Source organism: Chelonia mydas, chromosome 1, assembly GCF_015237465.2.
Source record: "Chelonia mydas isolate rCheMyd1 chromosome 1, rCheMyd1.pri.v2, whole genome shotgun sequence".
In the NCBI taxonomy this organism is placed as follows: domain Eukaryota; kingdom Metazoa; phylum Chordata; order Testudines; family Cheloniidae; genus Chelonia; species Chelonia mydas.
This window is the reverse complement of record NC_057849.1, coordinates 118,886,130-118,903,764: the sequence shown is the minus strand read 5'-3', so window position 1 is coordinate 118,903,764 and position 17,635 is coordinate 118,886,130. Positions and strand designations below refer to the sequence as shown.

General features: G+C 40.8%; 1 long non-coding RNA gene across 1 annotated transcript; it reads right to left on the bottom strand.

The window, feature by feature from the left end:
- Window positions 1-12,857: 12,857 nt before the first annotated feature.
- LOC122462102 lies at window positions 12,858-17,299 on the bottom strand. The gene is made up of 3 exons (XR_006284455.1): window positions 17,244-17,299; window positions 15,372-15,452; window positions 12,858-13,234 (listed from the first exon to the last, which is right to left on the bottom strand). It is a non-coding gene; the product is annotated as an uncharacterized LOC122462102 (long non-coding RNA).
- Between the last annotated feature and the right edge of the window lie 336 nt (window positions 17,300-17,635).

Below are 17,635 nucleotides of genomic sequence, written 5' to 3'. Positions count from 1 at the left end.
TTTACTGAATAAGGGCATGTCTTGTAATCTGGCCCACTAAGGCAATAACAACAACAGTACAGATGGCACTTCACTTTGGGGAACTTGTGGAAAGAGGAGCTCTGGCTTAGATGTTTTGTCTGGTATGAACATCTGTGATTTGGGTTTCTGCTCTGCTCTTTCCATAAGACCTCTTTAATTCTGCTTTATGGACAGCAGCCTTCCACTTCTTAAACCAGTGTATGTAGAAGAGAATGTAATGCTTGTAAAATGCAAATTTTCAGCAGCTCTACTGAAATCTTCTATCCACAAAACAGACAGCAGCAATTCAAGCTCCCAGCATCGTCCTGTGTGCCACAACCCTGACCTGGGAGGATACGTCTAGGGGTTAGAAGGTAATTCATCCATCATCCTATTTTGGTCTTTGGCCTCTTTACTGAGACTGCCAACAAGGCCTCTCTTCACTGGAGTAATCCAGAATCCCAGACCCTGCTTTGCCACCTTTGGTCACTTTCTACTGCCATCTCCAGCAATGCTGTATCTGTGCAGTGAGTGTGTGCTTTTTTCATATGCTTCAATGCTATTTCAAGCAACGTTTTAAAGTCTGGGCTTTTATGTGGTTATAGAATTTTGCATGTACAATTGTGTGTGCGCGCACATGTGCACATGCATTTTTGTGCACTATTGTCTGCACATACAAATAATAACACTATTCACGCAAAACCCATTTGTAAGCATGCACACAGCATAAACATCCTCGCAGTTGTAAATTCTTTTATTTGTGCACACAGGGAAAACTGACAGCATACAAAAACTATGAGTGCAAGTGAACTGCATACACAAAGCTGCACATGAACAAAGGGTCTTCTTGTAGCCCCTTTGAAAATTTGCACCACAGAGGAGTATTGCTGAATGCCAGCTTTGTATAAGAGTTCTCAGCAGGCACTCAACTTCATATGATTTCCCCTTCAACAGGGCTCCTGGCTTGGATATAATGTGCCGAACTTACTTTTTGTCTTCAGCCTGCAATATGAACATTCACTGTACTGTCTTTGTACATTAAGGTCGGGTAACTTAGCTTGGCTTGGCAACTACCCTCCTTTTTCATCTCTTTGAATCTGTCAGGTGCTATATTAGGGAAAACAGTCACTCTCTAATTATTCATCTTTCACATTACCAATATCCCTTTTGTAATTCTCTGAATATTTGCTGCTGTGATTTGCCCTATCTGTCTCCTTCTGCTAACATCTGTTTTCTCACCTATAGCTGCTTCCATTTTATTCTACATGGGTTCTGACACCACCCGCATCACCATAGTATCTGAGTCCCTTCCAGTAGTGCATTAAGCCACATGACTAACATCTGTGTCTATCTTAGATTCTCCTTGCACTAAATCCCCATAGCAATTCAGCTCTCTCTCCTCTGGAAGAAAAGAGACAAAGTGAGGTTCTAACAACATCCAAATATACCAGATAAACATGGTGAAGAGCAGGAATGATTTCTTTTATTCCCACTCAGTCTTGTGCAGATGCCTGTACCGGTACCTAACTCTGCCATATTTCTTTTGAAGTACAATTCATTTACTCCTGCTGGCCTTTCACAGCTCAAGATGGCATACAGTGCATAAGAAAATATTGAAAGGCAGCAAACCAGGAAGAGCACAGGAATGGTTTGTCTTCTTTGTTTTTTCCAAAGTCTATACTTGGCTTAGAGGTTGGTAAAATTCCCACTTCCTGTTCCAGCCACATGAATGCAGTGGCTTGTCCTACTTCAGGTGCTGCAGGAAATAAATGCTAATATTTTCAGCCTTCTTGGCCTTTCAAGTCATAGAACATGTAATTCTACACTCCTGTAACATTATATTTGGCAATGTCTATAAGCACCATCCCAGCCCATAAACTACAAAAAGGAAAATATTTTTTATTGAGCATTATCAGAGGTACTATACATTTAGGAGGTGCATGAATTTCATCATTCTGACTTCTTACTACTCGGCATAAATGTGTGTCCATTTTAGAGGATCTCTGCTTTATTTCATGTCTTATAATCATCTCGCATGCCAGGGCTGATGCAAATTTGCTTTCTTTACATTCTTTCTGCAACAACAATTTCTGCAACAGCATATTAGAAAATCCTCTAATCTTGATTTAACGCTCCTGTAACTTGGTGCTATTTCCACTTCTAACACAGACACTCTGTTGATGGGGTTTCGTACTTCAAAATGGGCAGTATTCATCTGCAGAAACATTTAAAGGGGCTGCAAAAGACAAAATACACTTTATCCAGGAGGAAAATGAAACTTCCCTTCCAATTCCCAGCTATTTAAGACACGTTGTGAAGAATACTGACTGGAAAGGAAGACAGCCTAACGCTGTTTGAATTTTTTAAAAAGCATACTCTGTTGACTCGCATTAGAAATGTTAATGAAATTCACCCAATACAATTGTTCTCAGAGTGAGACCTTTTTATAGCAAGTATTTTTTTAGGAGTGAAAGGAAAGAGTCTATTACAGTCTGAGAGACTCGACTGTAGAACTCAAACACTATGCAGCACATACAGCACACTTTATCCATAATTTGCAAAGCACTTGGTAATTTATCTCCAGCGTGCAGATGGGAATACTGAGTGATTTACCTGAGAGCACAAAGTGTGGTAGAAGCAGGGATAGCACCCATGTCTCTTGACACCCAGCACAGTACTATGTCCACTGAATTACACTGCCCCTAGATGTGTGTTGGAAGTTTCCAACTCAACTAGGTAAGAGCAAGGATACTGGGGAGAATTCAACCCTCTGCTGTGGCCACTTTGCGTGAGCTACAGTCAGATAAAGGGGCTGTACTCCTACCTGGTGAATAGCTCTGGAGGAGTAGGCACTCAGACACTACAGCTACAGTATAAAATCCTAAAACAGCAAGGTCACTTGCCAAGTGCAGAGCTGTCTCTGCCAAGTCTGCACCACCTGCATAGCAGCCACTGATGTCGGGAGGATTCTTCGGGAGGGGCAGAGACAGCAAGTGGATTTATTTCTGGTGGGAGGAAGCATGGTTGGGATAGAGCTGTCTCTTTCCAATTCCCCACTGCTGCAAGCTCCACAGAGCCAATAGCAGCAAGATGCTCAAGCTAGGGCAATCATGAGGGCTGCCCTAGCCTTCACTTAGACTCTCAGCAGAAATGGAAATAGAGAGGCACAACCACCTCTCTTCTGCCCCTGCCCTATTGCTAGGGCCTACGCAGGCGTGAACATACCTCATTATGAGTAAAGCTGGTGGCTAGACGATAGCTGTTAAGTAAAAGATATAAAGCAAGCATTCCCCATTAGAGCTGGTGGGAATGTTTCCATAACCATGGAGTCTTTGCTGGAATTATTGTCAATAGGAAAATATTGGTAGCTAAAAAACCAAACCAAACAAAAACCCTTACTGACCCTTCATTTTCACTCCTGCTCATTACCAACATTCATACAAGTTGAGGTGTAGTGACAGATGTACAAACTATATTGGTGCAAAGGCTACTGTCACAGCTTTCTTGTATTTTCAATGGAAATACTCCTGGTTGGAGTGCGACTGATTTTTAGGAATGTGACAAACATTCCGTGCATATATATGTACACAAATAGAGCCAGGTTTCAGAGTAGCAGCCGTGTTAGTCCGTATTCGCAAAAAGAAAAGGAGTACTTGTGCATTTAGCCGTGTGGAGTAGAAATCTATCAACTTCATGAAAAAACTCATGCAGTTACAGACAGACATCATAATGCTCAAATAAATTTGTTAGTCTCCAGGGTGCCACAAGTACTCCTTTTCTTTTTACAAATAGAGTCATTTTTCAAGCTATAAAGTAGTTTTCCCCTTTAATCCTCTTCTCATATGCGACCCATTCCAAAACCCAAATAAGAATGAGTAACAACTCGTGGTGTGATTGTTCTCCAGTGACATTTAATCTGATCTTTGGTTAGACACCTACCATTTGTCACAGTCATCTCATGACATGTTGGCCAATGCTGGAACTGGACTGTCAGTATTCAAATGCAGCCCATTACTCAGCATTTGATGGGAAGCCTTCATTTTGATTTTGTTTATATTGGAGATAAAAAGCAGGGGCTGGTCTGGGAAATTTGTACTATAGACAAGAATAATCCTGATTCAGTTCCAAACTCTGTGCAGGCTTCCTGTGTGAGTTTGGGGCAGTCTTTTAATCTTTCCATGTCTTTGCTCCCCATTTATAAAATGGAGATAATGATAATGACAGAACAAGAAGCAATGGTCTCAAGTTGCAGTGGGGGAGGTCTAGGTTGGATAGTAGGAAACACTATTTCGCTAGGAGGGTGGTGAAGCACTGGAATGGGTTATCTGGGGAGGTGGTGGAATCTCCATCCTTAGAAGTTTTTAAGGCTCGGCTTGACAAAGCCGTGGCTGGGATGATTTAGTTGGGGTTGGTCCTGCTTTGAGCAGGGGGTTGGACTAGATGACCTCCTGAGGTCTCTGCCAACCCTAATCTCCTATCATTCTATACTTCATTTCTTCCCCTTTTGTCTGCCTTGTCTTTTTAGGCTAGATTTAGCCTCATCTGTGAAGAGTCCAGACTATCTGTTACTATATATATGACCAGTGCGTAGGGACCTACAGGTGTGACTATGATAGCACCACTAATAGTGAATAAGTCATGACAGGATGTATATTAAGAAACTGAACAAAGGTTTAAAGAGGCGAGCCACTCCCTTCAGACTGAAACACAGCTGAAGAAATCTAGATCGTTTCCATGAATTTTGGATGAAAGTGTTAGGAGAAGCCTGTCTATCTATTTTAGGTATTTACATTGCCCCGCATTACCATAGTATCTGAGGACCTCACAATCAGTTAGGTTGTTATCATCATGATACCTGAGAGTGCTATTCCCCCATTTCACAGATGGGGTGCTGTGGCATAGGGAGGCTAAGTGATTAGCCCAGAGTTATACAGGAAGTCTGTAGCAGAGCCAGGAATTTGATCAGAGTCTTCTACTCCTAGGCAAACCCCCTAACCACTAGACCACCCTTCTTCTCTAGCCTTAGACTGGGAAGCAAACGAGAGCTATGAAGGTCTATGATGCTTTTGGCAAGATGTTTACACTTGAGCTAGCCACATTCTGCTGCACATGAAGGTTTTGAGAGATACTGTATATTGTTAAAAGAAAAGGAGTACTTGTGGCACCTTAGAGACTAACAAATTTATTTGAGCATACATTTTCATGATGCATCAGATGAAGTGATCTGTAGCTCACGAAAACTTATGCTCAAACAAATTTGTTAGTCTCTAAGGTGCCACAAGTACTCCTTTTCTTTTTGCAAATACAGACTTACACGGCTGCTACTCTGAAACCTGTATATTGTTAGTATTACTAAACTGTATACGTCAGACAGCTTTCACCTTAAGCAGGCTTTCCTGCCATTTAAGAACATAAGAATGGCCATACTGGGTCAGACCAAAGGTCCATCCAGCCCAGTATCCTGTCTACTGACAGTGGCCAATGCCAGATGCCCCAGAGGGAGTGAACCTAACAGGTAATGATCTAGTGATCTCTCTCCTGCCATCCATCTCCACCCTCTGACAAACAGAGGCTAGGGACACCATTCCTTACCCATCCTGGCTAATAGCCATTAATGGACTTAACCTCCATGAATTTATCCAGTTCTCTTTTAAACCCTGTTATAGTTCTAGTCTTCACAACCTCCTCAGGCAAGGAGTTTCCCAGGTTGACTGTGTGCTGAGTGAAGAAGAACTTCCTTTTATTTGTTTTAAACCTGCTGCCCATTAATTTCATTTGGTGGCCCCTAGTTCTCATATTATGGGAATAAGTAAATAACTTTTCCATATTCACCTTCTCCACAGCACTCATGATTTTATATACCTCTATCATATCCCCCCTTAGTCTCCTCTTTTCCAAGCTGAAAAGTCCTAGCCTCTTTAATCTCTTCTCATATGGGACCCGTTACAAACCCCTTATAATTTTAGTTGCCCTTTTCTGAACCTTTTCTGATGCCAGTATATCTTTTTTGAGATGAGGGGACCACATCTGTACGCAGTAGTCAAGATGTGGGCATACCATGGATTTATATAAGGGCAATGAGATATTCTCCATCTTATTCTCTATCCCTTTTTAAATGATTCCTAACATCCCGTTTGCTTTTTTGACTGCCGCTGCACACTGCATGGACTTTTTCAGAGAACTTTTTCAGAGAACTATCCACAATGACTCCCAAGATCTTTCTCCTGATTAGTTGTACCTAAATTAGCCCCCATCGTATTGTATGGATAGTTGGGGTTATTTTTTCCAATGTGCATTACTTTACATTTATCCACATTAAATTTCATTTGCCATTTTGTTGCCGAATCACTTAGTTTTGTGAGATCTTTTTGAAGTTCTTCACAGTCTGCTTTGGTCTTAACTATCTTGAGCAGTTTAGTATCATCTGCAAACTTTGCCACCTCACTGTTTACCCCTTTCTCCAGATCATTGATGAATAGGTTGAATAGGATTGGTCCTAGGACTGACCCTTGGGGAACACCACTAGTTACCCCTCTCCATTCTGAAAATTTACCATTTATTCCTACCCTTTGTTCCCTGTCTTTTAACCAGTTCTCAATCCATGAAAGAATCTTCCCTCTTATCCCATGACAACTTAAATTACGTAAGAGCCTTTGGTGAGGGACCTTGTCAAAAGCTTTCTGGAAATCTAAGTACACTATGTCCACTGGATCCCCCTTGTCCACATGTTTGTTGACCCCCTCAAAGAACTCTAATAGATTAGTAAGACATAATCTCCCTTTACAGAAACCATGTTGACTTTTGAGCAACAATTCATGTTCTTCTATGTGTCTGACAATTTTATTCTTTACTATTGTTTCAACTAATTTGCCTGGTACTGACATTAGACTTACCAGTCTGTAATTGCAGGATCACCTCTAGAGCCCTTCTTAAATATTGGCATTACATTAGCTATCTTCCAGTCATTGGGTACAGTATCTGATTTAAAGGACAGGTTACAAACTATAGTTAATAGTTACACAATTTCACGTTTGAGTTCCTTCAGAACTCTTGGGTGAATGCCATCTGGTCCCGGTGACTTGTTACTGTTAAGTTTCTCAATCAATTCCAAAACCTCCTCTAGTGACACTTCAATATGTGACAATTCCTCAGATTTGTCACCTACAAAAGACAACTCAGGTTTGGGAATCTCCCTAACATCCTCAGCCATGAAGACTGAAGCAAAGAATTCATTTAGTTTCTCCACGATGACTTTATTGTCTTTAAGTCCTCCTTTTGTATCTTGAGTGTCCAGGGGCCCCACTGTTTTTTTAGCAGGTTTCCTGCTTCTGATGTACTTAAAAACATTTTGTTATTACCTTTTGAGTTTTTGGCTCGCTGTTCTTCAAGCTCCTTTTTGGCTTTTCTTATTACATTTTTACATTTAATTTGGCAGTTTTTTGCTCCTTTCTATTTACCTCACTAGGATTTGACTTCCACTTTTTAAAAGATGCCTTTATCTCTCACTGCTTCTTTTACATGGTTGTTAAGCTACAGTGGCTCTTTTTTAGCTCATTTACTGTGTTTTTTAATTTGGGGTATACATTTAAGTTGAGCCTCTATTATGGTGTCTTTGAAAAGTGTCCATGCAGCTTGCAGGGATTTCACTCTAGTCACTGTACTTTTTAATTTCTGTTAACTAACCTCCTCATTTTTGCTTAGTTCCCCTTTCTGAAATTAAATGCCACAGTGTTGGGCTGTTGAGGTTCTTCCCACCACAGGAATGTTAAATGTTGTTATGGTCACTATTTCCAAGCAGTCCTGTTATAGTTACTTCTTGGACCAGATCCTGCGTTCCACTCAGGACTAGATCAAGAGTTGCTTCTCCCCTTGTGGGTTCCTGTACCAGCTGCTCCAAGAAGCAGTCATTTAAAGTATCGAGAAATTTAATCACTGCATTTCATCCTGAGGTGATATGTACCCAGTCAATATGGGGATAATTGAAATCCCCCACTATTATTGAGTATTTTATTTTGATAGCCTCTCTAATCTCCCTTAGCATTTCTTCATCACTATCACTGTCCTGGTCAGGTGCTCGATAATAGATCCCTGCTGTTATATTCTTATTAGAGCATGGAATTACTATTCATAGAAAATCTATAGAACATGTGGATTCATTTAAGATTTTTGTTTCATTTGATTCTACATTTTCTTTCACATATAGCGCCACCTCCTCCCCCCCCACGACCTGTTCTGTCCTTCCGATATATTCTGTACCCCAGAACGATTGTGTCCCATTGATTGTCCTCTCTCCACCAGGTTTCTGTGATGCCTATTATATCAATATCCTCCTTTAACATGAGGCACTCTAGTTCACTCATTTTATGATTTAGACTTCTAGCATTTGTGTAGAAGCACTTTAAAAACTTGTCACTGTTTATTTGTCTTTTCTGATGTGTCAGATTCTTTATGTGAATGTTTCTCGTCTGATCTGGCCCATACTTTATCCTCTTCCATCCCCTCCTCCTGAATAAAACCCAGAGAATCTCTGTCAATAGATTCTCCTCTAAGAGAAGTCTCTGTCCAATCCATGTGTGCCTCTGTAGCAATCGGCTTTCCCCCATCTCTTAGTTTAAAAACTATGAAAGAGTCTGAAAGAGTCTGCCTGCAAGTTTTAATGGTGAAATCACCATTATTATTAATCACAGTATCTGTAATACAGAAGAGTCTACAAGTCCCAAATGCGATGGGGGCCTGTATTAAGCACTGTCCACATACGTAGCAGGAGTCAGTTCTTGCCCTGAAGGACTTACAATCTAAATAGACAAGACAGATGGAAGGGAAATTAGAGGTGATTTGCCCAAGGTCACACAGTAGTCAGTGGCAGAGCTGAGCAAAGAAGCTGCCTTATCCTTTGACCCCCCCTCACATTAGTTGTTCCTCTTTTTTCTTTACAAAGTTGCATTCATTAAAGCTGTTTCTGGAGTATTTTTAAGTGTGTATTGTTTATTCTAACCAAGTGGTTACACTGCAGCTGGGCAGTGTGTTAAACTTGCCCTCCATCTGCCTAAATGATATGACAGCATGATTGGTTTGGGGATGAAGGTCCCCAGGTGAAGTTCAGGAAACTGTTTGGTTAGAGAGAGAAGCAGACTATAAGCATTAAAAAACTATATATATATATATCAGTCAGGGCTCTTTAGCAGGATCCATGTAAGACAGCAGAGATATTAGTAAAATAAGAAGTCTCAGCAGAAAGTGTTCACAACCAGTGCTGGTGATTTAAGAGTAATTAAGGATTTAGCAAACGTTTTAATGTGCTAGCAGAAGAAGGTTTTAAAGTAAAAAGTTTCTGATTTAGAGGGAAAGTCTTAATTGTTAAGACTGCAGGAATGACCAGTCTGGAGCACACCAGAAGTGAAGGAGAGAAGTTATTTCTGGCAAGGGAAGAAATGGGTCCCAGAGAGAAACCATCGTCACAGACTAAAGGAGGAGCTTAATTCCTGCTCTAGGAGCTAAGCCTACCTGCACTACCAGAGGAGAGTCACACAAACCTACTCTTTGGATTTCTATGAGACAAAGGGACTGCAGTGGCCATGGCATTTGTTGCAGGATGGCTTTGTTTCATAACTCAGCTGATGGAGACGGGGAACTCTTAAGTGAGTTCTTTAGCCAGGAGATGGTGCTGTTTAATTGTCAAGTTAACTCCACCCCTTAAAAATACAAGCCACTCCTGCTCAATTTGTTTTTAACAGGGAAGACAATTAGTGGGCAGTGCAGAGTTTCAGCAACCGGTGGCTGTATTCCTGGCAGTGTGAGGGTAAAAGAAAGTACCTTCAGAATTCTTGGCTCCATTTCTTAATTGTTCAGTGGACAGCACAATTGATGGTTAATCTTTCAATGTGACAACATAATTTCCTCTTACATCTCCCTGAAAGGGACAAAAAAAAAAAAAAGCGGAAAGTTTGCCAGCATCATCTTTTCCTCAGAATAGTGTTAGCAAGACTGCCAGTGGCTCAGCTAGGGGAGGCATGCATCCCTGGCAGGAGGCTTAGTTGCAGTAGTGTGTGTTAATAGATATGCACAGTGAGTCCTAACTGGTTTCCACTAACTGGTGGGTAGACTTTTGTAATGCTAACAGACCCCAGTCGTCGGCAGGAGGGATCGAAAGGGGAACCTCTGGCGCTTAGTGCATGAGCCTCTACAGCATGAGCTAAAAGCCAACTGGCTGTTAGCTAAGGCTGTAGAGCAGACTCATTGATCTCTCTCTCTAAGTGGTCTTGGTGCCAGAAGGTGTGTGGGTTCCACTTTCATTAGGGAGATATTGATAAGGGCAGGGTGGCCAAGGGCACAGCTCTGGGTTAAATAAAAGCTGTATAGGCCAGATTTTTAAAGGTATTTAGACACCTAAAGATCCATATGGGTATCTAACTCCCACTGATTCCTATTGAAAATCTCACTAGGTGCCTCACTGCATCTTTAGGCATCTAGAAATCTTTTAAAATGTGGCCTTATAACACCAGTTCTATTCCCACCCACCATTGCAGGCATGCCCCGGACAGTTGCAGGTGATTTCTTGAACCGTCTCCTGCTTTCCTCCCTGTTCATTCCATTGGCAGTCTAACGTAGCTAGCCATAGGAAGAGCGCATGTGCAGAGGGCTGCAGATAGCAATCCACATACCAGGCTTCACGGCTCTGCTTATGTGGCATTGAGCACAGCCGCAGGCATGCATGTGGCACTGCTCTACAGAACGAGCAATGGAATCCCTACCCCCATCACTTAACATCTAGGTCGGTGAAACGGGACAATCGCTAATATCTCAAATGAACTCACGCAGAAAAGTCATAAAAGACAAAAACACCGTAACACCCCTGGTCAAACACTTTTTACAGAAATGATCTCTCCACTTCTGACCTATCAGTCCTCATCCTCCAAGGAAGCCTGCACAACACCTTCACAGGATGAGTCTGGAAGCTTAAATTCATAACTTTGCTAGACACTAAAAATCATGGTCTTAGTATAGATACTGGATTTATGGCTTATTACAATGGTCTGTAACCACTAACCTCCCCCCCACCCTTTTTGTCCTATGACTGGAAATGGGTTAAGGGGCCACTTCACCTTGAATGGTTTCTTAGAATATGTGCTAACTACTTATGCTAAACTATCTGTTCTACCTTGTATTTAGCTGTGACGCTCGGAGTACCTTTCCCAGACCTGAGGAAGAGCTCTGTGTAGCTCAAAAGCTTGTCTCTCTCACTAGCAGAAGCTGGTCCAGTAAAAGATATTATCCCACACACACCTTGTCTGTTCAAAGGAAGTGAATTCTGGTGTCTGTGAACCGATTTCTATATACACTGTTAGTTTCCTTCTTGTCCAGACTCATGAAAAAACAGTAGGCAAAGAAGTATATATGGTTTGTATTTTAGTGAGATCCAGCTCAACTGTCTGTCAGACTAGCATAATGTTAATGTGAGGGTAAAAGACTCACTCACACAGTCATGTGTATTTTGCTCTTGGAATGAAATAGGATTTAAGAGTGGACTAATTTATTCAACACTAGAGTTGGACTGAGGTGCTGCATTATAGTCTTGATCCCAGTGTTCCTGACTCATTCCACAGTCTAGTATTAATAGAAACATGTATGCCTATTGCTAAGTCTCTTAACTAACTGCTGATGGAAACAAATTTGACAGCCATCAATAGTCACACAAAGCAATGCTTCTTTGACCCAACCCCCCAGCTAGAAAACAAGACAATACTGTGCATGTGAAATGTGCACTGGCTTAATCTGGTAAACCACCCTGTGAGTCTTAAATATAAGCACTTCCTGTTCCATGAACGCTGAAAACACAGCCTACATGTAAAATCTTGCAAATACCAGGAGAAAGTCTTCCTTCAGATGGAGATGGTAACTCTTCAGTGACTGGCAGAGCCTAACACAGCCTGTTTACGATGGCAGAAGTTATATCTGCCCTGAGGCAGGGCTTTTAGTTCACGTTCTGGGAGCTCAATTTGCTCCTGCGGGGTACACTCATTACCATCAATAGACATTCAGGAGAGGCTCTTGGCCCTGGGGAAAGCTTCCCCCAAAATGGTGGCGCTGGGTGGGTTCAGCCCATTTCTTCTGCTGCTTTTGCCAGTTGGCTTCTGTGGCAGTTCCTAATAGGGTTTAATTCTGCCCTCCCAGTGTAGACAGCCCGCCCTCCCAGTGGTGAATTCCAAGCTTTTTAACTCAGGCAGTAGAGGCTCATGTTAACTACTTATACTACACAATATGTTCCATTTTGTATTTAGCTGGGATGTTCTGAGTACCTTTCCTAGATCCAGAGCTCCTGGGTTCAAATCCTGCAGCCAACAGCCTCGCCAAAACCACCATATTAAAATGATGGCCTATACTGGCATTTGAGCTAGATGATCCTCTGAAACGCAGGTTGAGCTCCTGCAGCCAGGGAGACATGCTTACACAGGGAGGTATTGTGTCCCTCTGTGGACAGTCTACATATACACATCTGAGTAAACTGCAGATTTTGATGGAGACTAGTTCTTTAGGAGAGTCAATAGAAGTTCCTGCTTTTAGATCCAGAGGCCAAGATCCAGTCCCCACTGCCAACAACCCATCCCAGGGGTGTCGTGTTACTTCAGAACAAGAAGTTATGCTGAATGTAGACTTTTTTTTTTTTTTTTTTAAAACTGCTCCACTCCACATTCCGTGAACCTGGCTTTTTCCAACTATCAACTTTTCCTTCTGCTTCTCAAATGCAAGCTGTTCCCCAATCAATTATTTAGAATGTAAGCAAAATTGAGTTAAAAAGCTGAGAATAAGCAGCCGGTTCCCATATTTATATAGCGCAACAAAAAAACATCACTAACAACTTCATTTCCTCGTTCTTTATTCAGGGGTTCGCCCCTCCTTTTTATAAGGAATCAGAGCAATTTCATTGATATAGGGGTGTACATGACAAGTTAATCAACTTGTGGAAATTGGTACAGTAGAGAGTAAGTGGCCAAGTCACTGACCAACTCATGAGATTGTTTTGATAATGTAATTCTTCTGTGTTGCATTTATTATATTTGGTGTTACAGCATCAAGCTGAGTTGGTGGAATTCTGTAAACACTGAGCCAAACAGTTATTTCCACTTTAGAAAACATTCCCTCTCTTCTGTTCGTGTAGTTCAATTAAACTTCTTTAATAAAGCAGAGGTTTTCCCCCAGTTCACCTCTAGATTCTTTCAACTCTCTCCGAACGTGACTTTTAAAAAGAAAAAAAATCAAGTGTCATTGTTAGAAATGGATGAAGTAAAAAAGAAAAAAAAAAAAAGACAATTGGCAACATAACTTGGATTTCTTAAGTGCGCTACTCAAGACAGATGGAAAGAGGAAAACAGCAAACAATTTTGGACCAACATCAATGTCCATAAAGTGAATTTCTTTCGTAGAACAGCAGCACAATTAGTAGGTTATAATACATTCAACAATAAGGAGAGCCCTACCCCAACTGACAATTGGGGCCAGTGACCATGCGCTCAGTAATCGCACTGATTAAAGTGACAACTAGCATACTCTTAAATTATAGAAGCAACAAGAGCAACTTGGGTTGTAGTCTTAGGTACTCTTGGGGTTCAAGCTCAGAGAATACTTCCTTCTATGACTTTTCTAACCACTGCATAATTCATATATGTTCCCCTTATCCCAAAGGAATTATTGAACAGGGAAATGGCCAGTCTCCATAGCCGAACAACAGATTTAGACCAGAGGTGCTTCATGCTATCTGTGTTAAGTCCAGGCACTTACAGAGAGCAGCGAAGCTTCACTCCAGACAGATGTTTAGAGCCCGTCTACGCTTGAAACACTACCGTGGCACAGCTGCAATGCTGCAGCTGCACCGCTGTAGCGCTTCAGTTTAAACAGCATCAACGCTAAGTGGAGTTCTCCCATCAGGGTAGGTAATCCACCTCCCCGAGAGGTGGTACCTAGGTCAATGGATTTTTCACACCCCTGAGTGACACAGTTACACTGACATAATTGTGTGTAGATCAGGCCTTAGAAAAGATTAGTGTGCCAGAAATTTAAACCCTGAGCTGTTCCAGAGCCTGTATTGCTTGTAGCTATATATTAATAATTATAAGCTCTCCCAGGGAAAAAATGATAATTGGGACCTAAGATGTATTAAATGTACCCAAACAATACTGAAACCATGTAAGACGACTTCTTCTGTTAAAAAAAAATTATTCTGGTGAGGATGGAGTGAGAATTTAAAAAAAAAAAAAAAAAAAAGTCCAATGTATAACATATGTGAAAATGGGGAAGTTGATAGCAATGAGTACAAATAGCTAGTTAAGAAATGCATACAATTGATAAGTGAAGCTACAAGTATCAGTGGGGGGGAAAAACCTATGGCCAATATGGTTAAGGGCAATGAGAAGGAATTATTTAAGTATATCAGGAAACAAACAATACGATAGGGTATATCGATCAGGTATATACGATACTATATAAGGATGGTAAAACTGTCAGTCATGATGTAGTAAAGACAGAAGTATTCAATCAATATTTATGTTTGATATTTGGAAATTACCAAGGTGATGTATTCATCTCTTACAGTGATAAGAAAATAGTTTCTAGTCCAAGAGGAAGGCAAACAGCAACTATTACAGTGAAACATTTTGAACGAGGCAGGATCAGAACTCCCCAGGCAATTGTTTTAATACTCTTGAGTGCAAGTTATCAAAACCATTAACATTTATTTTTAAATAAGCTCAGAATGCTGGGGAAGGCCCAGGGGACTGAAAAATACCTAGTGTGTTAATAGAGTTACCTGGGTCATTTAATTTACCATAGGCCATTGAGCCATAGGCCATTGATCCCAGGGAAAATCATGGAAAGGCTGAGATGGGAAACAATCAGTACAAAATTGAAGGATGGGAGCATAATTAAAACCGGTCAACATGGTGATATGCAAAATAGTATATCTTGTCAAACAAAGCTGGTTTGTTTTATGAGATTACAATTTTGTTAGATTAATATAGTGACCTAATATACTCGGTTTTATAAGGCATTTGCAGAACATTCTGATTAAAAATTAGCACACACAAAATTAATGTAGATGTTAATAAATGCATTAAAACTGGTATACCGAGAGATCTCAAAATAATTATAAAAAGGGATTCATCATCATATGAGGGTATATCTAGTGAGGTCACTCCGTGATCTGTTCTTAGCCTAATGCTATTCATATCTTTATTAATGATCTGGGAAAAATAAAAAGCATTGCTAGCAAAATGTACAGATGACAAAATTGGTGGACTGGTAAATAATTATGGAGACACGTCAGTTATACAGACGAATACTTTAAACAACATGCATTTTAATACAGGCAAATACTGTACCCAGTACTGATGTCCACATTGGAAAGATGATCATGGAATACTGAAATGGGCTCAGAAAGAGCTCCAAAAGCGATCCAAGGTCTGGAAAAAACACACCTTATAGTAAGAGACTTAAGCAGCTCCATCTATAGAGAAGGTTAAGAGGTGACTTGACCACAGTGTACAAGTACCTACATGGGAAAGAGATTTCTTATAGCAGACAGCTCTTTAACAGGAAAAGACACAATGGTTAAATCTGAAGCTAGGCTAATTCAGATGGGAAATAAGGCACATTTTACACAGTGAGATTATTGGAATACCTTACCAAGGGTTGTGGTGGATTCTCCAGCAGTTGAAATCTTTAAATCAAAATTGAAAATCTTTTTAAAAAGATATGTTAGAGCTCAACCAGAAGTTATGGGTTTGATGCAAAAATCACAGGGTAAGGTTCTGCAGCCAGTGTTATGCAGAAGTTCAGAGTAGATAATTGTCCCTTCTGGCCTTCAAATCTATGACTCTGTGAAACAGGAGCTGTAGGCATCCTTGCAGCACAAGCAGGTAAAGTATCCTCCTAGTTCTGTGAGAAAAAGTTGGATGTGGATATTTGAAATCCAGACTAATTAGCTAAATATAAAATCTTGTGGCTGGACCAACTAATCCTTATAGGTGCACTTCCTTCATTAAACAATCCTCCAATAAACCTGGAAGAAATTCTTGACCTAACTTTACATGTACTTGCCAGTTTGGGGATGGTGAAGTTATTGCACTTGCAAACTTTAACTGGTCCCAAGAAAGCAGAATCCATGCTAATTAGTCACCTTAGAGCTATGGAGTTTCCTATCCAAAGGATCGTAGGGTGGCATTATTGTAGCAAAGTTTGCATACCATGATGTAAAATATATCCTGAATTAATTGGCATGCTTTAGTCTAACTATAAAAATCCTATGTGAGAGCATTATCTACGGGTTAGGATACTAAATTAGGACTTGGGAGACATGAATTCAATTCCCTGCTCTGCCACAGATTTCCTGTATGATCTTGGACAGGTCATTTAGCCTCTGTGTCTCCGTTCCCGATCTGTAAAATGGGGATAACAGCACTTGCCTACCAAAGGTGTTATGAGGATAAATGATGGTGAAGTTCTTTGAGATGTATTGAGGAAAGGTATTATTATATTTATACCGTTGCTCCTTTGGCTGAGCAATAGCTGAAATTCAGAGCCTTGCAGGGTGACTTCTGTTCAGATGAGAAATCTGTGACAGTCAGGTGATTTTCTTTATGTAATTGATTTGTTTTCACACATCCTGTTTCCCTGACCAGTTGTCAAGGTTCCTGCCCCACTCTGAACTCTAGCGTACAGATGTGGGGACCTGCATGAAAACCTCCTAAGCTTACTTTTACCAGCTTAGGTTAAAACTTCCCCAAGGTACAAACTATTTTACCCTTGGACTTCCACTGCCACCACCAAACGTTTATCTGGGTTTATTTTATTAGGAAAGCGTTCTTTGGAAATGTCTTTCCCCAAAAAAATCCTCCCAACCCTTGCACACCACTTTCTGGGGAAGGTTTGATAAAAATCCTCACCAATTTGCATAGGTGACCACAGACCCAAACTCTTGGATCTTAAGAGCAATAAAAAATAAAAAAAGCATTCAGTTCTTGAAAAGAAGGATTTTAATAGAAGTAAAAAGTTAAAAAGAATCACCTCTGTAAAATCAGGATGGTAACTACCTGGCAGGGTAATTAGATTCAAAACATAGAGAATCCCTCTAGACAAAACCTTAAGTTACAGAAAGACATACAGCCAGGAATATTCATTCTATTCAGCACAGCTTAATTTCTCAGCCATTTAAAGAAATCATAATCTAACACATATCTAGCTAGATTACTTACTAAGTTCTAAGACTCCATTCCTGTTCTGTTCCCAGCAAAAGCATCACACAGACAGACTCTTTGTTTTTCCCTCCCCCCAGCTTTTGAAAGTATCTTGTCTCCTCATTGGTCATTGTGGTCAGGTGCCAGCGAGGTTATCCTAGCTTCTTAACAGGTGAGAGGATTTTTCCTCTGGCCAGGAGGGATTTTAAAGGGGTTTACCCTTCCCTTTATATTTATGACACCAGCGGTGGGAACAAAACTGCATGCAGGCAGCTCTCTTTCTGCAAAAGCCTCAGCCCAGCCACCTCTGCCCTATCCCAAAATACAATCTTCTGCCTCTGTTTCTCTCCAGGGACCCACACCTAACCCAAGGCAAAATGTGGACTTTCCGGCTGACTGCCCACAAGTTT